The sequence below is a fragment of the Schistocerca gregaria genome, chromosome 1, assembly GCF_023897955.1.
Source record: "Schistocerca gregaria isolate iqSchGreg1 chromosome 1, iqSchGreg1.2, whole genome shotgun sequence".
In the NCBI taxonomy this organism is placed as follows: Eukaryota; Metazoa; Arthropoda; class Insecta; order Orthoptera; family Acrididae; genus Schistocerca; species Schistocerca gregaria.
In genome coordinates, this window is record NC_064920.1 from 724,456,117 (window position 1) to 724,476,931 (window position 20,815).

Genomic DNA, 20,815 nt, shown 5'->3' on the forward strand with positions numbered 1-20,815 from the left:
TTGTCTGACAAGTCATCGCTTTCCCGCTGGATGTCTGGTCTTCTCATTTCTCATCTACTGAAACATGAAGTTTAAGTGCAAGACCTCAAAATTTTCGTAGAGCAAAAACAGAAAAAGCTACTGACGTCGCTGTGCTCGCTGTCGTAGCCGTGAATCCTCAAGTCAGCACACATGAAGTTCGTGTCTTGAAAACAAGTGCACACGCATTCTATGACGTCACATATTTTATCCATACCATGTTCATTTATACCAAGAACTCCATGGAAATGACTTCAGTAATATGGAATTTTGTCAGTGGGCTCGGGAACAACTTCTGAGTAATCCTAATTTCTTTTCATATGTTCTTTTTACCAAAGAGTTGTCATTCTCCAACAAAGGAATTGTCAGTATAAGAAATATGAGTTACTGGTCATCCAAAGTCCACGATGGCTGTGACAGGCAAAGAATCAACGTCAGTACAACGTTAATGTATGGTGCGGAAATATTGGATACACCATTATGAGCCTCTCTTTGTAAATGGCAAACAGAATGATAAATAATATGCCCGATTTTATAGATACACTCCCCCTGTTCCTCTCTCTAAAAAAGTTATTACTCACACACACACACACTCACATATATATGTGTGTGTGTGTGTAATGGAATTCGGTACCTAAAAACACGCCTGTATTAGAAGTCAACGTTGCACCAAAATTTCAAAGCAACTTGTCAGGTGACAATTATTACTGAATTTTTTTAAGTAAAATCGTCATAACTTCTGAACGGATTGCTTTAGGACGTTCTAACTGCACGGTTGACCGTGGGGCATGATGGGAATTAGTATCCACATGCATGGTTTGATTTATTGGTTTGGATGGATTTGTCAATAACCAAAATTGGCGCCTTTTGGGGACTAAGAATCCGCATTTTGCGATCGAGAAATCTCTTCACCTACAACAGATGACCGTGTGTGTGTGTGTGTGTGTGTGTGTGTGTGTGTGTGTGTCCAGTCACGGATTAATCGATGCGATATTGCTTGTTATGGCACCGTGACTACCGAACGGTCTGTGAAGGTTCTGGAAGATGATTTCATCCCCATTATCCAAAGAGACCCTGATTTTCACAAGTCCTGATTCATGCGAGACACAGTTCGACCCGATCAAAGCAGAAGAGTAATGTCCTGGAGGAGCACTTTCGGAAATTTGCGATTAAGTTCATCTACATTTTCTATGTACGTACAATTTCTTCAAAGTCCCAAATCCCAGGATGTTCTACATAAATTGTTCACGAAATTTTGACACAACGTGGCATTCGAAAACTCAAGTGTTTTTGCATACGTACTGGACCGTAATCTGGCACGCATGTAATATGTCTTTAATAAATGGAGAAACGTTATAGAAATGTAAATGTTGGTTTCTTCAAAAGCGTTAATTTCTTGACCCATTACTTTGAAATTTTGACTAAACGTTAAATTCTAAGATGGGCGTGTTTGAGGTATCTAATTGTTATATACGTATACATATGGGACAATGTTGTTATCAAAAATCTCAGAATGTATCATTCGGGCCGGCGGGTGTGGCCTAGCGGTTCTAGGCGCTTCAGTCGCGCTACGGTCGCAGGTTCGAATCCTGCCTCGGACATGGATGTATGTGAAGTCCTTAGGTTAGTTAGGTTTAAGTAGTTCTAAGTTCTAGGGGACTGATGACCTCCGACGTTAAGTCCCATAGTGCTCAGAGCCATTTGAACCATTTTTTGTACCATTCGGATTTATTTGAGTTTTACATGTTACTGTGACAAATGTTCATACCATATAGACTATATACTTTACAATACATATACAATGGTGGAAAGTTGTCAGCAAACAGAATGTTGTGTTTGTAGCTTACTGATTTATGATTACAATACTACTACAAAATCTGAATTGCAGTAACAATGAAGAATGCTCGAGGCCAGAGAGAGGAGGCAGAAGGAGATGGAGAGAAAAGGGTAAGGAGAAGATGCACAATGTTGAATGGGGGGGGGGGGGGGGGGGAGAGATGACGGACCAAGAGAGGGAGACAGAGAGTGTGCATGAGGTGATGGAGAGAGTGGGTGGAGGAGAAGATGGACACAGAGAGGGAGAGGTGGTGATGGACAGGGAGAGGGAGAAGTAGCAGAAGATGGACAAAGAAAGGCGGAGGGGAGAGTTCAGCTCACTACATAACACAAGACTGAGTTAAATAGAAGATCGTTATCACAAACTTCAACCATGCCTAGTGCTGGAAAAATATTGTAGCTGCAGTAACAGTAGAGGAAGAAGAGCAGACGTAATCCTAGCTACCAGGTTTCATAAACTTTCCTTTCACATTGGGAACGAAATAAATAGTGGCGACAGAAAATTGGCTTTCAACTTGTTCAACGAAGAACGCAAATACTGCAGAGGGTACCAAATGCATTTTTAACACAGAACGAGTTAGATTAAAAGTTAAAATTTACACAACGTAGAGGGTCGATAAGGAACTAAGGTAATTTTTGGAAGCGCTGTTCTTCTGAGGAGTGCTCTGTTGTTTTTCCCGGTGTGCGGCACACGGAGAGGGCTCCCCGGACTGGAGGGGCGGCTGGGAGGCGAGCAACAAGCAGAGAGGCGCGCCCGGACTCTCATTGGCGGCGCCCGCTGAATACTTGATGAGCGCCAAATCCGGGCCTCTTGCGGGCCGCGGACGGCGAAAATTGGGTTTGCGGCGGCAAACGATAATAATTGAGGTAGACTTGGCGAAGAAGGCCGCGTAACGAGATCCGATAGCGGGCGGCTTCCGTCCGTACGATGGAGGCCTGAGCGAGCGAGCGCACCTGGAACCAGCCCTCCTGCCGCTGGTTTTACGGTAGCCGGCCAGCTGACGGTACAGAGCATACGGCGAGGCGCGGCTGCTCTACAGTGCTGTTTAATCAATATCCTCTTAGTTCCGCCCAAGTTACTCATATTTTCGTCGTGTCTGGAGTGCTTCGTTACAGGGATTCTGACGCACGAGCGCTTGTTCCTGCAGGCTTTCGCCCCATGTCGCTGTTCTGCTTTTTTCAGTCTTCCCATTACACTGTAGTACTTTCCAATTGAATCTCTCACACTGATGATATACCCAAACCAGCAACTGCTATCCATCTGCTCCAGTATGCTGATGATACCGCCTTTCTAGCCCTAAAACCCAGCCTCTAGAAATCCCAACGCCCTCTCCACATCTGTCTTAATGAGTTCACATTCTGGTGCAACCAGCGTCTCATCAAAATTAATACCTCCAAATTTCAAGCACCAATTGTAAATGGAACCACCTGCAGTTCCTCTCTTCATGAACTCTACCTTGGCCTGTCGTACCCAATAAACAGACACACTGTCCGTCCCCGGTAGTTGAGTGGTCAGCGCGCCTGACTGTTAATCTTAAGGGCCCGGGTTCGATTCCCGCCTGTGTCTGAGATTTTCTCCGCTCAGGGACTGGGTGTTGTGTTGTGCTAATCATCATCATTTCATCCCCATTGACGCGCAAGTCGCCGGAGTTGCATCACTCTAACACAATGCTCGGCTCCAAACTTGCATTTTTAGAAATTTCTACCTCGATTTAAGGCCTGTGTTGGTTAATAGTAGACTTTTCTTGGCCTGGAATATTCTTTTTTTCAGCGCTAGTCTGGTCCTTAAGTCCTCCTTCCTCAGTCCATCATGGATTATTTTGGTCCCTAGGTAGTAGAATTGCTTAACTTCTTTTGATTCGTGATCCCCAATTCTGATGTCAAACTTCTCGCTGTCATCAATTCTGCTTTTTCTCGTTACTTTCTTCTCTCTTCATTTTACTCTCATTCCGCATTATATATTCATTAGACTATTCATTCCACTCTACGGATCGTGTAATTTTTCTTCACATTCAATGAGAATAGCAATGTTATCAGCGACTGATATCCTTTTACATAGAAGTTTAATCGAGTTTCCGAATCTTTCATGTATTTCCATCATTGCTTCTTCGACGTATAGATTGAGTGGCAGGGGTCAAAGAATATATCGTGGCCTTGCGCTCTTTTTAATCCGAGCGTTCGTTCTTGATCTTCCATTCGTATTGCTGCCTCTTTGTTATTGTGCATGTTGTATATTATGCGTCTTTTCGTACGGTTTACACCTACCTTTATTAGGATTTCGTACGTCTTGCACCATCAGATGTTGTCGATTTTTTTCAGGTTTATGAATCCTATCAACATGTCTTGTTTTATCTTCGGTCTTGTTTCTGTTGGACCTGATCGTGAGAACGGCCTCTCTGCTACCTTTTTTTGTAAATCTTTACTAAAGGCAAGCAGATCGTCATCCAACACATCCTCAATTTTCTTCTCCATTCTTCCGTATATTATTCTTTTCAGCAACTTGGATGCATGAACTGCTAATCTAATTGTGCTACAATTCTCGCACTTTCCGGCTCTTGATGTCTTCGGAATTGTGAGGATGATGTATTTCCGAAAGTCTGATGATGCGTCGCCGGTACCAGAGATTCTATACACCAACTTGAATAGTCGTCTGGTTTCCACTTCCACCCAATGATTTTAGAAATTCCGATGGAGTGTTATGAATACCTCCTGCTTTATCTGAAGTCATGCAAAACTCTTTTAAACTGTGAACCTACGGCTGGATCCACTATCTCATCCATATCGATTTCAGTTTCTTCTTCTGCAACGCCATCACACAAATCCTCCCTCTCACAGAGGCCTTCACTATACGCTCCCCATCTATCCGCTCTCCGGCACTTCCTATTTATTTCATTTCTAAGTGAGAGGTGTTTCCCAATTTCCCTTAACATTTTTGTATTTTCTTCTCTCACTCATTGGCTGATGTACTTCTTCTGCTACCTACGGGTTTTTTTTCAGTTACTTTCCTTGTACCTACGTGATAGCCCTTTTTAGAGAGGACCATTCCTCTTCAACTTATCTGCCTTTTGAGCTCTTCATTATTAACGTGTTTATAGCTTCAGAGAACTTCAAGCTCTAAACATTCATGGTGGTGTCTGATTGTACTATATCGTGTCTCCCTACCACTTTCGCGCAACGACGCTCTGAGAGTGTTTTTTAGGGAATTAACTAGTTTGAACCTGGGACCTGCTACTGGTAAGGAGACGCCAGACCACACATGACATGTAGAATTCAGGAGAGTTCAGTGAGACTAGCGATGATATAACCAAATACTAATTGACCTCAGCGTCAGCTCCACTGCACTCCCTGTAAAAGAATCTTAATTCTAACTAAATATAGTGGAAAGGGTTCAAGGCTTTCCTATTTTTAGTTAGCTGGTAAAATAACGTCGAAAAAGCAGTTAAGTTTACCATTGGAAATTTATTCTAATCACAAAACATCGTTTATAAATTGCACTATTGATAAAAGGAAATGTTTTAATACAGGATGGTAAAAACCAACAGCGTTCAACAAAAATGTGAACGAAAATTCCCTAAATGGGTTTCCAAGTTCTACAATCGATCGAAGGATGACCTATGCCATATCACATCTATAATCTAGCTTTAATTTAAGTTTCACAAAAGAGAAAACTATCAAAATGGTCTACAGTGACCCTCAATTATCTTTAATTACTTATCTAACCTGTCGTAAATTACAGTGGCTGATGTGGCTTCTCAATAAATATAAAATAGAAAAATCATCGCGTTTCAGATCTTTACTTCAAGTGGCAAATGTGAACACCATGAGTTTTAATTAACGATCGACACTAGTATTACGCAAAAAGGGGGTGTAACAGATCAGTCTTCTGCAGTTCTGAGTGAAGCCTTATGCGCTCAAAAATGCGGCATCGCGTGCGTTCATTACCTTGTCGGTGTTTAGGCAGCGTCAGGGCGGCAGCGGCCGGCGCAGCAGCCATCCAGCTCGCCGTCTCGGAACCAACTCTCGAACTTCTCCTTACTACAATTTACCGAAGTTAGTTTAAAAAAGCTATCTGGCTGTGTTTTCATCTGACCAATCAGGGTGTCAATGTTAACCTTACGCTCCGCCTACAAAAATTCTGTCTATCCAATGGGAAACGTTATACTTTTCGTGGTGGGGCAATGTTTTTAAAGTTTGCAACGTGACAGAGACGCTAAAAAGTCTCACGCTAAAACCTGCAGCTAGTGTGGTCCTTTTAGCGTTATCGTGAGATCTATACTGCTCTTCTGGAGGGCTCTATCTTTTAACATGGGCTGGGGAGTGATCCTAATGTAACAGACACGCGAAAAAGTCTCACGCTAAAACTTGCGGGTGGTAGTGGCCCTTTTTGTGTTATCGTAAGATCTATACTGCTTTTCTGGAGGGCTCTAGCTTTTAACATGGGCTGGGGGTTGTCCTTGACATACCTGAGACGCGAAAAAGCCTGACGCTAAAACGTGCGGGTTGTATAGTTGTACAGGTAGGCTCGCAGCGTGGGTGCCCAGCCCCTCTCTTTCCTAGCTTAACACGGTTCTGCTCTCGGCTTCTGTCCTCGTTTCTCCCCTCGGAACTGCGTCTGCCTCACGGTGGGAAGGTACGACATGCATTTAGGCATTCTTGTGTTAGTCTGTGGTATTCCATCTGCTCACTCGTTACTCGTATTACTTTGGTTAATTTAATGTCACAATTTATTCGGAGCTATGTGACATACTACTGGATTTGCTTATCACGTCAGGGTTTTCATGTAAGGTGTTGGATTTGCCTGACACCTTACAAAGCGCATGTCTTCCTTCGCGTTTCCGTATCGCACTGACTGCACATTGATCCTTCCGGACATGTCTCATACGCTTGAGCCTACCGTTCATTATTACTGCGCTGTCATCTCAGTCTATATCGGCTCCTGGGCACCCCTCACAATCCAATATCTGACCATCTATGACCATAGCGTAATTTAACTGAAAACTTCGCGTATCTTCCGTCCTTTACCAAGTACATCTCCTAATCAGTGACTCCCTAACAGAGTTTTCGTTATTACCAGCTGAAATTCTCCTGGCTCATTCCTATTGCCAAGTTACACATTCTCGAGTGACCCTTTTTCTGCTCCCACGCATACAATCATATTACAGTGCTCCATGACCATTAATTTTTAATCTCCCTTTATGTACGAAATTACCCGATTAATATCCTCATATACTTTCTCTACTTATGCTTCCAACGTCGGCTTGTATATCTAAAATATTGTTGTTGGTGCTGGTTTCGTGTCGATTCTGATGACAACAATCTTCTTACTGAACGTTCACAGTAAGTCATTCTCTGCCCTTTCTTCATATTCGTAACGAATCGTACTCCCGTTATATCATTTTCTGTGATTCTTTGTATCACTCTGCTCTCGTCTGACCATAAATCCTTGTCTTCTTTCCATTTCACTTCACTGATGTCGACTATATGTTGACTGAACCTTCGCATTTCCCTTAGCAGATTTCCTAGCTTGCCTGCCACCTTGAAACTTCTGATTTTCCACTGTTCGATTTATAGAACTTTACGTTTTCGTTCGTTATTCAATCTTTTTCTCATGGTCACCGCCCCTTAGCAGTCCCCTCCCGGAGAACCCAGTGCGGGACTAGTTCGGAATATTTTGCCATTGGAAAAATCATCATGAGACTTTTCAGTAACGCGGCACATGTTCTGTGGATACACGCCATGTGTCTTTTATGCAACGGTTTCCATTCCCTTCTGCATCCTGATGCCGTTGGTGATTGCTATTTCTTCAGCTTTTAGGGCAGTTGCCCACCTTAAGAACAAGAGAGTGCCCTGTGCATCTGTCCCCTCCCTCGTCCTCTTTGACGAAGCCGTTGGCGGAATGACGGTGACTTTTTATGCCTGAAGTCTTCGGCTGTTATTAGTAATAATTTTTATTCAAAATTTATGCAGTGACGTGGTTTGAACCAGGGACTCAGTGATTATTAGTCAAGGACGCTACCGCCAGAACCCCAACGCTACAAAATGTTAACGCGACCCTGCTGCGTAAAGGCATATATCAGTTGCTCCAAAGCACTGAAAGCCATATACCTCACCTTGCTTACTCATTCCGCTCATCCTCCTCTACAGAAATCGCTGTCTCGGCTCTGTTCTCCATCCCTTCACCCACACTTAAAATCTCAGTACCGAAATATCCTACACATCGCGTGAACTCTACTAAACCAACATCATTGACCCCATTACTCCACCCCCTCTAATCACTAACCCTGGTCTACTGTCGCTCCTTTATCAATATATCCTTCTTACTCTTCGCTTACACGCTCTCCGTATCCTCTGCCATCTCATTTTTAAAAGACTCTCACCCCTGACAACTAAATCCTCCTTGACGTCTATTCTTCCCATCTCGTGTAGCCCGTACCTCCTTATTCCTTTTCGATTTCAAGACTAGCCTCCCTCACCAACGCTCTCTTTCTTTTCTCTGTCTTAGCCTGCAGCTCCATCCAGACAATCGGAAGTCACATATTTTCCTCCGAATCATCCCGTTACACCTATAGAATACACTCCAATCCGCGAAGTGTAATTTCGGGCAAATTATTGTTTTTAATGTCCTACGATCACGGTGGTGCATACTGGCGATATAACATCAGACTTTTGGAAAATTATATTCTATATTTTTCCGAAGACATCAAGAGCAGACATGTGCGAGAATTATAGCACAATCAGCTCAACAGTGCATGCATCCACGTTGCTGACGGGTGTAATATACGGAAGAAAGGAAGAAAAAAATTTATGTGTTAGATGACGATCAGTTTCGCTTTAGGAAAGGCAGAAGCTCTAGAGAGGCAGTTCTGACGTTGCAGTTGATAGTGGAAACAAGACTGAAGAGAAATCAAGACACTTTCATAGGACTTGCCAACCTGGAAAAAGCATACGACAATGTCAGATAGTACAAGACGTTCGAAATTCTGGAGAAAATAGGGGTATGCATTAGGGAAAGGGCCGTAATATATGATGCTACTTCTGCATGTATTGATGAGCTTCCTTCCCATACCACTATATCCTCCATACCAAGAACTTCTACTTTCTTTAATCGATTTTGGTATGATAACTGAGTCAGTCACTAAATGTAATAGCTGAATACATGTAATTTACTGAGCAAACAGGGTGCTTATAAGAGAAGATGGTCATGCCGTGTATAGGTTGGCCCAATTTAGGGATTTTGGTAATATGAGACAGCTGGCAGTGTAGGATAAAAACTGTTTCTAAACCCTAGCGTCAGCGGTAGCGCCGCTGCATTGTGAATTAAGCACGAACGAATCGTGTCACATGATTTTGAATGCAAATAATTGGGCGTTTTGGAGTGGCAACGAATTCTATGTTTTCAGTGATCCTTCTGTGCACAAACCTAACTTGTGTTTTGATTGAAAGCGAGTAATATTAGATTTTTATTTTATTTTTAGATACAACCAATATTGTTTAATACAGTACGTTTGGCATGAACCAGGTAAGGCCGTTTATTGGTTTTACCTGACAAAGCAGATAACGTAAGATTACAAATTTTTACGGTTTTACCTTTAAAATTCAAAGATGGAGAAGTCAGAACACAAGTGGGATGACAAAAACGGGAGGGAAGTAGTAGAAATGTTAGAGTTCTTGAAATGACAATCAGGGAAGTAAATGAGAAATGTTCAGTTCATAGAAGTATGTTACGTGACAGCCTTAATTCTCACAATACAAAGGGTTGGAGGTACCTTATGATCACCGTTTGAAAATATTGTAATCTAGTCATGTACTTTATATTTTAAGAGTTTGAAAAAACATCAATTGTAACAGATCGTGTAATTTTTCAGTTCACCACAACCCAAAAATTTAAGTCGTAATACTAAATGCGACTTCTTGCAACAAATGTCATACACATATATTGAGGTTCAGGATCCTTTTTACGCATCTGTATATCTTTGTAAAGAATGATGTGAATAAAACGTAACGATAATTAACGAAATGAGTGTTTTTTTGTGGTGGCCACCTTCTTTGTGTAGACATTACGGAAAATTCGTCGGTATTGATAAGATTGTGTTAAAAGATATTTTTAGGTTCTGGACCCTTCGTATACAACAGTATCTATTTACCAAAAAGAAAGTTAACAACTTTTATCGAATTTTTTCTTTTTAATTTATTTTGTATTGGTCTTAAATTACCACCCTTTGCTATAACACGTTGTGGAAAATAGGCTGACATCGTCAAAATTAAAATTTGATGAGAAAGCAAAGAGGTGCACGTGGAAAATGTTCTAGAAAATAGTAATCATTCAGTGATGAAAAGAAAACGGTATGTAGGACCATGTTGAAAACTTAGATAATCAAATTACACCTTTAAATAACGATGAATGCAAATAAGCATGGGAACTGGAAAGAAAGTATCGGTTCAATAAGAGAAAAATGGCAGCGCCTAGGATTTTAGTGTGATTTTGTGGAAATAGGTAATCACAGCTGAATTTATGAGCAACAGGTTTCAGCAAGAGATGGTTCAACAAATTATTTTACCTACTAGATGAGCTGATGGATACGTTCTTAAGTTTACAGCTATTTACGATTCATAAATGCAGACCGAAGCGATGAATGCAAGTTCTTAAAAAGTTCCGAACTAGCGCTAGTCTCCAGCTCACTAGTCTATGCGCTATCCACTACGCCTTCCTGGCACAATGGCTTTGCACAACTGTACAGACTCCAATAGCACTCCACCCTCAACAGTCCAAATTCCCATTCATGCCTCAGCCCACTTGGTGTCCCCAATAAATTCCGGCAGCATTGCAGATGCTCTCTAAGTTATATCGGAACAGTATCTCAACACTGAGTAAAAGTGGGGGAATACCATGTGGGATAAGGCGTGAATGGGAGTTTGGGTTGATACGGGAGGGCTGCTAGGGTATTCCGTGCAATTGCATCAAGCTGCTGTACCACTGTATCAGAGGGGCGTAATGGTTAGGACACCCGCCCAGTGGAAAGTAGACTCGTGGTCGAATGTTGATATTGGAAAAAATTATTTATCGCTTCAGTCTGCGCATGAAGTGCGTTTGAAAATAACTACTAAGAACTTCTTGGACATGTAGAGGAGAGTGAGTGCATTATATTTTGAACAGGTAAAGAGGTACCGTTTCCGTTCTACGATGGTTTCAATTAAGATATTGCACTCATCCACTTCCACCTGATGACCTGAATTAGGCGTGACGCAGTAGAATTATGAGGTAATAACTCGAAAGGAAACATAACGAAGTATTAATTTATCACAGGTGAAGCAAAGTTTAATTTACGAAACTCCTGTGGAGAGAGAGAGAGAGAGAGAGAGAGAGAGAGAGAGAGAGAGAGAGACGAGGATCTGCTGGTACGAGATCTGACCGCTGCACTAGAAAGTTAAGAGACACAAGGTGTTTTCTTTTTTTTTTTTTAATTTGTGGTAAGGTCTTATAGGACCAAACTGCTGAGGTCATTGGTACATAGGTTTACACACTACTTAATCTAACTTAAACTAACTTACGCTGAGGACAGCACACACACTCATGAGCGAGGGAGAACTCGAACCTCCGACGGGGAAGCCGCGCCGTCCGTAACAAGGCGCCTGAGACCGCGTGACTACCCGGCACGGCCCCAAGCTGGGATGCTTGCTTCGCAGTTATAATATCTGTAACGACACTGGTGGCCGCTGCGTCGGGTCGCTGCTTTAAATGCATCATTATTGTCCTGTACGTAGAGCATACTGGGTCCTTTTTGTTTATGAATTACGTAAACACGTAATTTTTTAGTGCTAATACACACAAACGTGCGAAAGTGAAATGAATGTGTCATTTTGTTTATTTTCCAAATGTTACCGAATAATTGTACGACGTCACGCCCAATTCAGTTACTCAAGCAGAAATCAAGAGTTATACATCTGAACTGAAAGCGTCATCGAGAGAAAATGGTATGTTTCCAGACCTGCTTTCCTATTCAGAATATTGTGTACTCATCTCGTCTGCAAGTTCTAGAAGTCTGTACTGGGAATTTCCGAAAACTCTTTATAGAACCTAAATGTTTGAGACCCGAAAGGGTTTCACGAACCATAGAGTTTTATTTTACATACATTAACTTTACATTTAAAATATTTTCCAAAACTACCATTTTTAAAACATCTCAGTTTGATTTACGATACCACACGGCCAAAATTTAAACAAATAAAATGAAAAAAATGAGGGAAAAGTATTGAAAAATTAGGGAACACGATTCGGTAAGTAACGTATCATAGTATTGTTCAGGAAGCTGGATGTTCCAGTACAACCTCGACAAAACATTATAATTTTGGAAAATCTTATATGTTCGTAACTGCACAACCTTCCCCCGGCGTCGTGCAGAAAACAGAAAAATTCTTTGTAAACAGAGGGCAGAACATGGAATATGACACAGCTGAGAGCAGCTCCGTGTCTGACAAGAGCTGCGCTGACAGGCAGAGATACGGAAATACGTGTATATTTATCCGTAGAGTGTAGACGGCCGGCGGGGTGGATACGGGAGGAAGAAAGCTCAGCCAGTGCGCTCCGGCGGCTCGGATGAATGGTCTCCGGGGGCCTCGGAGGCCGCAGCGGCGCTGAGCCGCCATTTGTCTGGCGGGAGCTGCGCTCCCAAATCCGGCGGTCCGCGCCGCTGTGTGCCCCGTGCCTGCCCTGGGCCTGTCCGTGTTCTGGCCGTGACGCCCACTGACAGCCCAAGATGAAGCCGCTGCGCTGTGACGAGCCGCGAGCCGACGGCTTACAGTGGAGCGAAAAGGCGCAAATTACTCTCGCTGTGGCCAGCCAGTCACCGCCTCTCCACCATGCTAACCTGACATTGGCCAGCGCCCGTCTGCGCGGACGCCACCTGCACTGACGGTAATCATCGCTAGATTACTGCTCGATTCACTGAGTGATTCGGCAGCCTGTAGTACTGTCCACTTAGTAACAATTTACACTGAATCGCAAAAGAAACTACACTACTCGCGATTAAAATTGCTACACCAACAAGAAATGCAGTTGATGAACTGGTATTAATTAGACAAATATATTATACTAGAACTGACATGTGATTACATTTTCACACTATTTGGGTGCATAGATTCTGAGAAATCATTACAAAGAAAACCACCTTTGACCGTAATAACGGCCTTGCTACGCCTGGGCATTAAGTCAAACAAAGCTTCGATGGCGTGTACACGTACAGCTGACCAAGCAACTTTAACACGATACCACAGTTCATCAAGAGTAGTGACTGGCGTATTGTGACGAGCCAGTTGCCCGGCCACCATTGACCAGACGTTTTCAGTTGGTGAGAGATCTAAAGAATGTGCTAGCCAGTGCAGCATTCGGACATTTTCTGTATCCAGAAAGGCCCGTACAGGACCTGCAACATGCGGTCGTGCATTATCCTGCTGAAATGTAGGGTTTCGCAGAGGTCGAATGAAGGGTAGGGCCACGTGTCGTAACACATTTGAAATGTAACGTCCACAGTTCAATGTGCCGTCAATGCGAACAAGAGGTGACCGAGACGTGCAACCAATGGCAACCCATACCATCACGCCGGGTGATACGCCAGTATGGCGATGACGAATACACGCTTCCAATGTGCGTTCTCCGCGATGACGCCAAACACGGATGCGTCCATCATGATGCCGTAAATAGAGCCTGGATTCATCCGAAAAAGTGACGTTTCGCATTCGTGCACCCAGGTTCGTCTCTGAGTACACCATCGCTTGCGCTCCTGTCTGTGATGCAGCGTCAAAGGTAACCGCAGCCATGTTCTCCGCGCTGATAGTCCATGCTGCTGCAAACGTCGTCGAACTGTTTGTGCAGATGGTTGTTGTCTTGCAAACGTCCCCATCTGTTGACTCAGGAATCGAGACGTGGCTGCACGATCCGTTACAGCCCTGCAGAAAAGATCTCGACTGCTAGTGATACGAGGCCGTTGGGATAAAGCACGGTGTTTCGTATTACCCTCCTGAACCCACTGATTACATATTCTGCTGATAGTTATTGGTTCCCGACCTACGCGAGCAGCAGTGTCGCGATACGATAAACCGCAATCACGATAGGCTACAATCCGTTCTTTATCAAAGTCGGAAACGTGATGGTACGCTTTCTCCTCCTTACACGAGGCATCACAACAACGTTTCACCTGGCAACTGCTGTTTGTGTATCAGAAATTGGTTGGAAACTTTCCTCATGTCAGCACGTTGTAGGTGTCACCACCGACGCCAACCTTGTGTGAATGCTCTGAAAAGCTAATCATTTGCAAATCACAGCATCTTTTTCCTGTCTGCTGAATTTCGCATCTGTAGCACGTCATCTTCGTGGTGCAGCAATTTTAGTGGCCATTAATGTAATATAGACACCCGTATTCAAATATAGAGATATGTCAACAGACAGAATACAGTACTACGGTCGGCAACGCCTATATAAGACAGCAAGTGTCTGGCGCAGTTGTTAAATCAGTTACTGCTGCTGCAATGGCAGGTTCTCAAGATTTAAGTGAGTTTGAACGCGGTGCTATAGTCGGCGCCCGAGCCATGGGTCAAAGCATCTCCGAGATAGCGATGAAGTGGGAAATTTCCCGCACGGCCATATCACGAGTGTACGGTAAATATCAAGACCCGGGAAAACATCAAATCTCCGATATCGCTGCTGCCGTAAAAAGGTCCTTCAAGAACAGGACGAACGACGACTGAAGAGAACCATTCAGCGTAACAGAAGTACAACCCTTCCGTAAATTGCTGCGGATTTCAATACTGGGCCATCAACAAGTGTCAGCTTGCCACCCATTCAACGAAACATCATCGATATGGGCTTCCGGATCCGAAGGCTCACTCTTGATGACTGCTCGACACAAAGCTTTAGGTCTTGCCTGGGCCCGTCAACAAGAGCACTGGACTGTTGATGACTGGAAACATGCTGTCTGGTCGGACGAGTATCGTTTCAAATTGCATCGAGTGGATGGACGGGTACGGGTATGGAGACAACCTCATCAATCTGTAGACCTCCGTAACAGCAGGGGACTGTTCAAGCTGGTGGAGGCTCTGTAATGGTGTAGAGCGTGGGCAGTTGGAGTGATATGGAACAAAAAAATGGTTCAAATGGTTCTGAGCACTATGGGACTTAACATCTGAGGTCATCAGTCCCCTAGAAATCAGAACTACTTAAATCAAACTAAATTAAGGACATCATACACATCCATGCCCGAAGCAGGATCCGAACCCGCGACCGTAGCGGTCGCTCTCTGGCAGACTGAAGCGCCTTGAACTGCTCGGTCACACCGGCCGGCGATATGGGGCCGCTGTTACAACTTGATACGAACCTGACAGGTGACACATACGAAAGTATTCTTTTGTTCACTTGCATCCATTCATGTCCATTGTACCTTCCGACGGACTTGGGCAATTGCAGCAGGACAATGCGACACTCAACACGTCCAGAATTGCTACAGAGTAGCTCCAGGATCACACTTCTGCTTTTAAGTAGTTCCGCTAGCCACCAGACTTCCCACACTTGAACATTATTGAGCATTAATGGGTGCCTTGCAATGTGCTGTTCGGAAGAGACCTCCACCCCCTCGTACTAACACGGATTTATGGTCATCCCTGCAGGATTCATAGTGTCGGATCCTTCCAGCTCTACTTCATATTTTAGCCGAGTCCATGTCACGTCGTGTTGTGGCACTTTTGAGTGCTCGTGGGGATCCTACAAGATATTAGGCCGGTGCACCAGTTTCTTTGGCTCTGCACTGTATAATTCCTGAATGTTGATATTCTGCGCATCGTAAGTTTAACACATAATGAAATATTGTATTATTTATTATTTCGTGTTTGTTATTATCTAAACATTCATGGTGGTGTCTGATTGTTCTATATCGTGTCTCCCTACCACTTTCGCGCAACGACGCTCTGCGCGTGTTTTTTAGGGAATTGACTAGTTTGAACCTGGGACCTGTTGCTGGTATGGAGACGCCAGACCACATATGACATGTAGAATTCAGAATGGTTGAGTGAGATTAGCGATGATATAACCAAATACTTAATGATGTCAGCGTTAGCTCCACTGCACTCCCTGTAAAAGAATCTTAATACTAACTAAATTTAGTGGAAGGGGTTCAAGGCTTTCCTATTTTTAGTTAGCTGGTAAAATAACGTCGCAAAAGCAGTTAAGTTTACCATTGGAAATTTTATTCTACTCACAAAATATTGTTTATAAATTGCACTGTTGATAAAAGGAAGTGTTTTAATATAGGATCGTAAAAACCAACTGCGTTTAACAGGAATGTGAACGAATATTCCCTGAATGGGTTTCCAAGTTCTACAATGGATCGAAGGATGACCTATGCCACATCACATCTATAATCTAGGTTTAAATTAAGTTTCACAAAAGAGAAAGCCGGCCGCCGTGGTCTCGCGGTTCTAGGCGCTCAGTCCGGAACCGCGCGACTGCTACGGTCGCAGGTTCGAATCCTGCCTCGGGCATGGATGTGTGTGATGTCCTTAGGTTAGTTAGGTTTAAGTAGTTCTAAGTTCCAGGGGACTGATGACCACAGATGTTAAGTCCCATAGTGCTCAGAGCCATTAGAACAAAAGAGAAAAACTATCAAAATGGTCTACAGCGACCCTCAATTATCTTTAATAACTTATCTAACTTGTCGTAAATTACAGTGGCTGATGTGGCTTCTCAATAACTATATAACAGAAAAATCATCGCGTTTCAGATGTTTTCTTCAAGTGGCAAATGTGAACACCATGAGCCTTAATTGACGATCGACACTAATATTACTCAAAACGGAGGTGTAACAGATGAGACTTCTGCAGTTCTGAGTGAAGCCTTATGCCCTCAAAAATGCGGCATCGCGTGCGTTCATTACCTTGTCGGTGTTTAGGCAGCGTCAGGGCAGCAGCGGCCGGCGCAGCAGTCATCCAGCTCGCCGTCTCGGAAGCAACTCTCTCCTAACTTCTCCTTACTACAATTTACCGAAGTTGGTTTAAAAAAAAATTATCTGGCTGTGTTTTCATCTGACTCATCAGGGTCTCAATGTTAACCTTAAGCTCCGCCTACAAAACGTCTGTCTATCCAATGAGAAACGTTATACTTTTCGTGGTGGGGCAACGTTTTTAAAGTTTTCTACGTAACAGAAACGCGAAAACTTCTCACGCTAAAACCTGCAGCTGGTGTGGTCCTTTTAGCGTTATCGTAAGATTTATACTGTTCTTCTGGAGGGCTCTATCTTTTAACATGGGCTGGGGGGGTGGTCCTAATGTAACAGAGACGCGAGAAAGTCTCACGCTAAAACTTGCGGGTTGTGTGGTCCTAGTGGTTAGCTGGCGACGTGGGTGTCCAGTCCGTCCCTTATCGTAGGGCCTTCTAGCTTTTAACATGGGCTGGGGGATGGTCCTTGACGTAACAGAGACGCGAATAAGTCTCACTCTAAAACTGCGGGTAGTGTGGCCCTAGTGCTTAGCTGGCGACGTGGGTGTCTAGTCCGTCCCTTATCGTAGGGCCTTCTAGCTTAACACGGTTCTGCTCTCGGCTTCTGTTCTCGTTTCTCCCCTCGGAACTGCGTCGGTCTCACGGTGGGAATGTACGACATGCATTTAGGCATTCTTTGTTAGTCTGTGGTATTCCATTTGCTCACTCGTTACTCGTATTACTTTGGTTAATTTAATGTCACGATTTATTCAGAGCTATGTGACATACTACTGGATTTGCTTATGATGTCAGGGTTTTCATGGAAGGTGTTGGATTTGCCTGACACCTTACAATTATCTTAGTGGAATTCCCTTCCCACGGAACGTATTTCACGACCTGTCAAGTACGGCCGAGCTTGATAGTTCCCATAACTTCTTGTGGTCTGCTGCATTTAACCTACGGCTGCAGTAAATTCGTACTTTGTTTTATCACTTACTGCTGTTTCATATTGAGGAGACACTTTGTCAAGTGAACACAAAATACGCTGATGGAGAAAAATACGGCAACACCAAAAAATGATTAATACAGAGTACTGAAATTTTTAGAATACAATTGTCTAGATAATTATTTGAATGATTATCATATCAAGATCACAGGTTAATGTAAGCGCGAGATAAGCCATTGCAAACGTGAAATGCTCGAACTTTAACCGATGTAACTGTCAGAGAGTCCAACGCAAGCATGCAAACGTACATGAATTATGCTGTACAGGTGATGGATGTCAACTTATGGGATGGTTGGTTGTTTGGTTTATGTGGAGGAAGGGGCCAAACAATGAGGTCATCGGTCTCATCAGCTTAGGGAATGATGGGGAAGGAAGTTGGCTGTCCCCTGTGAAAGCAACCATCCGGCATTTGCCTGAAGCGATTTAGGGAAATCACGGAAAACCTAAATCAGGATGACTGGACGTGAGTTTGATCTGTCCTGCTACCGACTGATAGTCCAATGTACTAACTGCTGCACCATCTCGCTCTGTGTGTGGGATGGTGTTCCAAATCTGTTGCCCTTGTGTGTCAATACAGAGACGCTGGTGTTGTCATCCAATAATGTCCCATATGTGCTTGAATTGAGATAAGTCCTGTGGTCCAGGAGGACAAGGCCGCCTGTCAATTGTTTGTGGAGCCTGATGGGTTTCAACAGCGGTATGTTGGGCGTATCCTGTTGGAAAAAACCATCTGGAATGCTGATCACGAATGTCAGCACAACAGACTGAATCAGCAGATTGACGAACAAATTTTTAATGAGAATGAGATTTTCACTCTGCAGCGGAGTGTGCGCTGATATGAAACTTCCTGGCAGATTAAAACTGTGTGCCCGACCGAGACTCGAACTCGGGACCTTTGCCTTTCACGGGCAAGTGCTCTACCAACTGAGCTACCGAAGCACGACTCACGTCCGGTACTCACAGCTTTACTTCTGCCAGTACCTCGTCTCCTACCTTCAAAACTTTACAGAAGCTCTTCTGCGAAACTTGCAGAACTAGCACTCCTGAAAGAAAGGATATTGCGGAGACATGGCTTATCCACAGCCTGGGGGATGTTTCCAGAATGAGATTTTCACTCTGCAGCGGAGTGTGCGCTGATATGAAACTTCCTGGCAGATTAAAACTGTGACCCCGACCGAGACTCGAACTCGGGACCTCTGCCTTTCGCGAGCAAGTGCTCTACCAACTGAGCTACCGAAGCACGACTCACGTCCGGTACTCACAGCTGCACAGCTGCAGAGTGAAAATCTCATTCTGGAAACATCCCCCAGGGCTGTGGCTAAGCCATGTCTCCGCAATATCCTTTCTTTCAGGAGTGCTAGTTCTTCAAGTTTCGCAGAAGAGCTTCTGTAAAGTTTGGAAGGTTGGAGACGGATACTGGCAGAAGTAAAGCTGTGAGTACCAGACGTGAGTCGTGCTTCGGTAGCTCAGTTGGTAGAGCACTTGCCCGCGAAAGGCAAAGGTCCCGAGTTCGAGTCTCGGTCGGGCACACAGTTTTAATCTGCCAGGAAGTTTCAAATTTTTAATGAATTTGTAAAGAAAGCTGGGTCTGCCTCACAGCCAGTTATGGGCATGTGGCGGTTATTTGGGGGCCAGTTTTGGAATTCAGACCTTCACCCCGCCCTCCAGTGAGCTCTCGCTTCACTCCACTGCCCAATTCGCAGATGGTGGTGGTTTGGGATCAGTGGGGACATCACGCTCGGGGCTGTCCTTGACGTAATCGATCTGTCACAGTTGCCGCTCAAACTGTTGCTGTAGATACAGTGTGATACGTCACAGCCATACGGCGAACAAGACGGTCTTTCCTCTCGGTAGTGCCGTGTGGCCTTCCGGATCCCTGTCCTCTTGCCACCGTTCATTATGGTGACCACCACAGCCAGCAGTCATGTTCAGAGGCTACATTCGTGCCAAGTCTTTCTTCAATATCGCAGACAGAACATTCACCTTTCCATAGCCCTATCACACGACCTTATTCAAACCAGTGAGGTGTTGATAATGTCGTCCTTGTCGCCTTAAAGAAATTCTTGATTAACATCGACTCACTACGTCCAGCATGGAAGGTAACTAGCGTTCACGGCCGTTACAGCGTGTTTATAAAGCAAACCTGATTGGCGTCCCCACGGTGAAAGCACGGTGAAATGCAGTATGATCTGCAGCGAATTGACGCATGGTGCAGGGAATGGCAATTGAATCTCAATGTAGACAAGTGTAATGTGATGCGAATACGTAGAAAGATAGGTCCCTTATCATTTAGCTACAAAATAGCAGGGTAGCAACTGGAAGCAGTTAATTCCATAAATTATCTGGGAGTACGCATTAGGAGTGATTTAAAATGGAATGATCATATAAAGTTGATCGTCGGTAAAGAAGATGCCAGACTGAGATTCATTGGAAGAATCCTAAGGAAATGCAATCCGACAACAAAGGAAGTAGGTTACAGTAAGCTTGTTCGCCCACTGCTTCAATACTGCTCAGCAGTGTGGGATCCGCACCAGATAGGGTTGATAGAAGAGATAGAGAAGATCCAACTGAGAGCAGCGCGCTTCGTTACAGGATCATTTAGTAATCGCGAAAGCGTTACGGAGATGATAGATAAACTCCAGTGGAAGACTCTGCAGGAGAGACGCTCAGTAGCTCGGTACGGGCTTTTGTTAAAGTTTCGAGAACATACCTTCACCGAAGAGTCAAGCAGTATATTGCTCCCTCCTACGTATATCTCGCGAAGAGACCATGAGGATAAAATCAGAGAGATTAGAGCCCACACAGAAGCATACCGACAATCCTTCTTTCCACGTACAATACGAGACTGGAATAGAAGGGAGAACCGATACAGGTACTGAGGGTACCCTCCGCCACACACCGTCAGGTGGCTTTCGGAGTATGGATGTAGATGTAGAGTGTGGCTGCTAGTGCTGCTGTCGTGCGATTGGCGCGAAATTCGAATAGACACCATCTCA

The 20,815-nt window shown here is 44.1% G+C and overlaps 1 non-coding gene across 1 annotated transcript; it reads right to left on the reverse strand.

Annotated features, from left to right (window-relative positions):
* Positions 1-18,684: 18,684 nt before the first annotated feature.
* Trnas-uga (transfer RNA serine (anticodon UGA)) lies at positions 18,685-18,759 on the reverse strand. The gene has a single exon. It is a non-coding gene; the product is annotated as a tRNA-Ser (tRNA).
* Between the last annotated feature and the right edge of the window lie 2,056 nt (positions 18,760-20,815).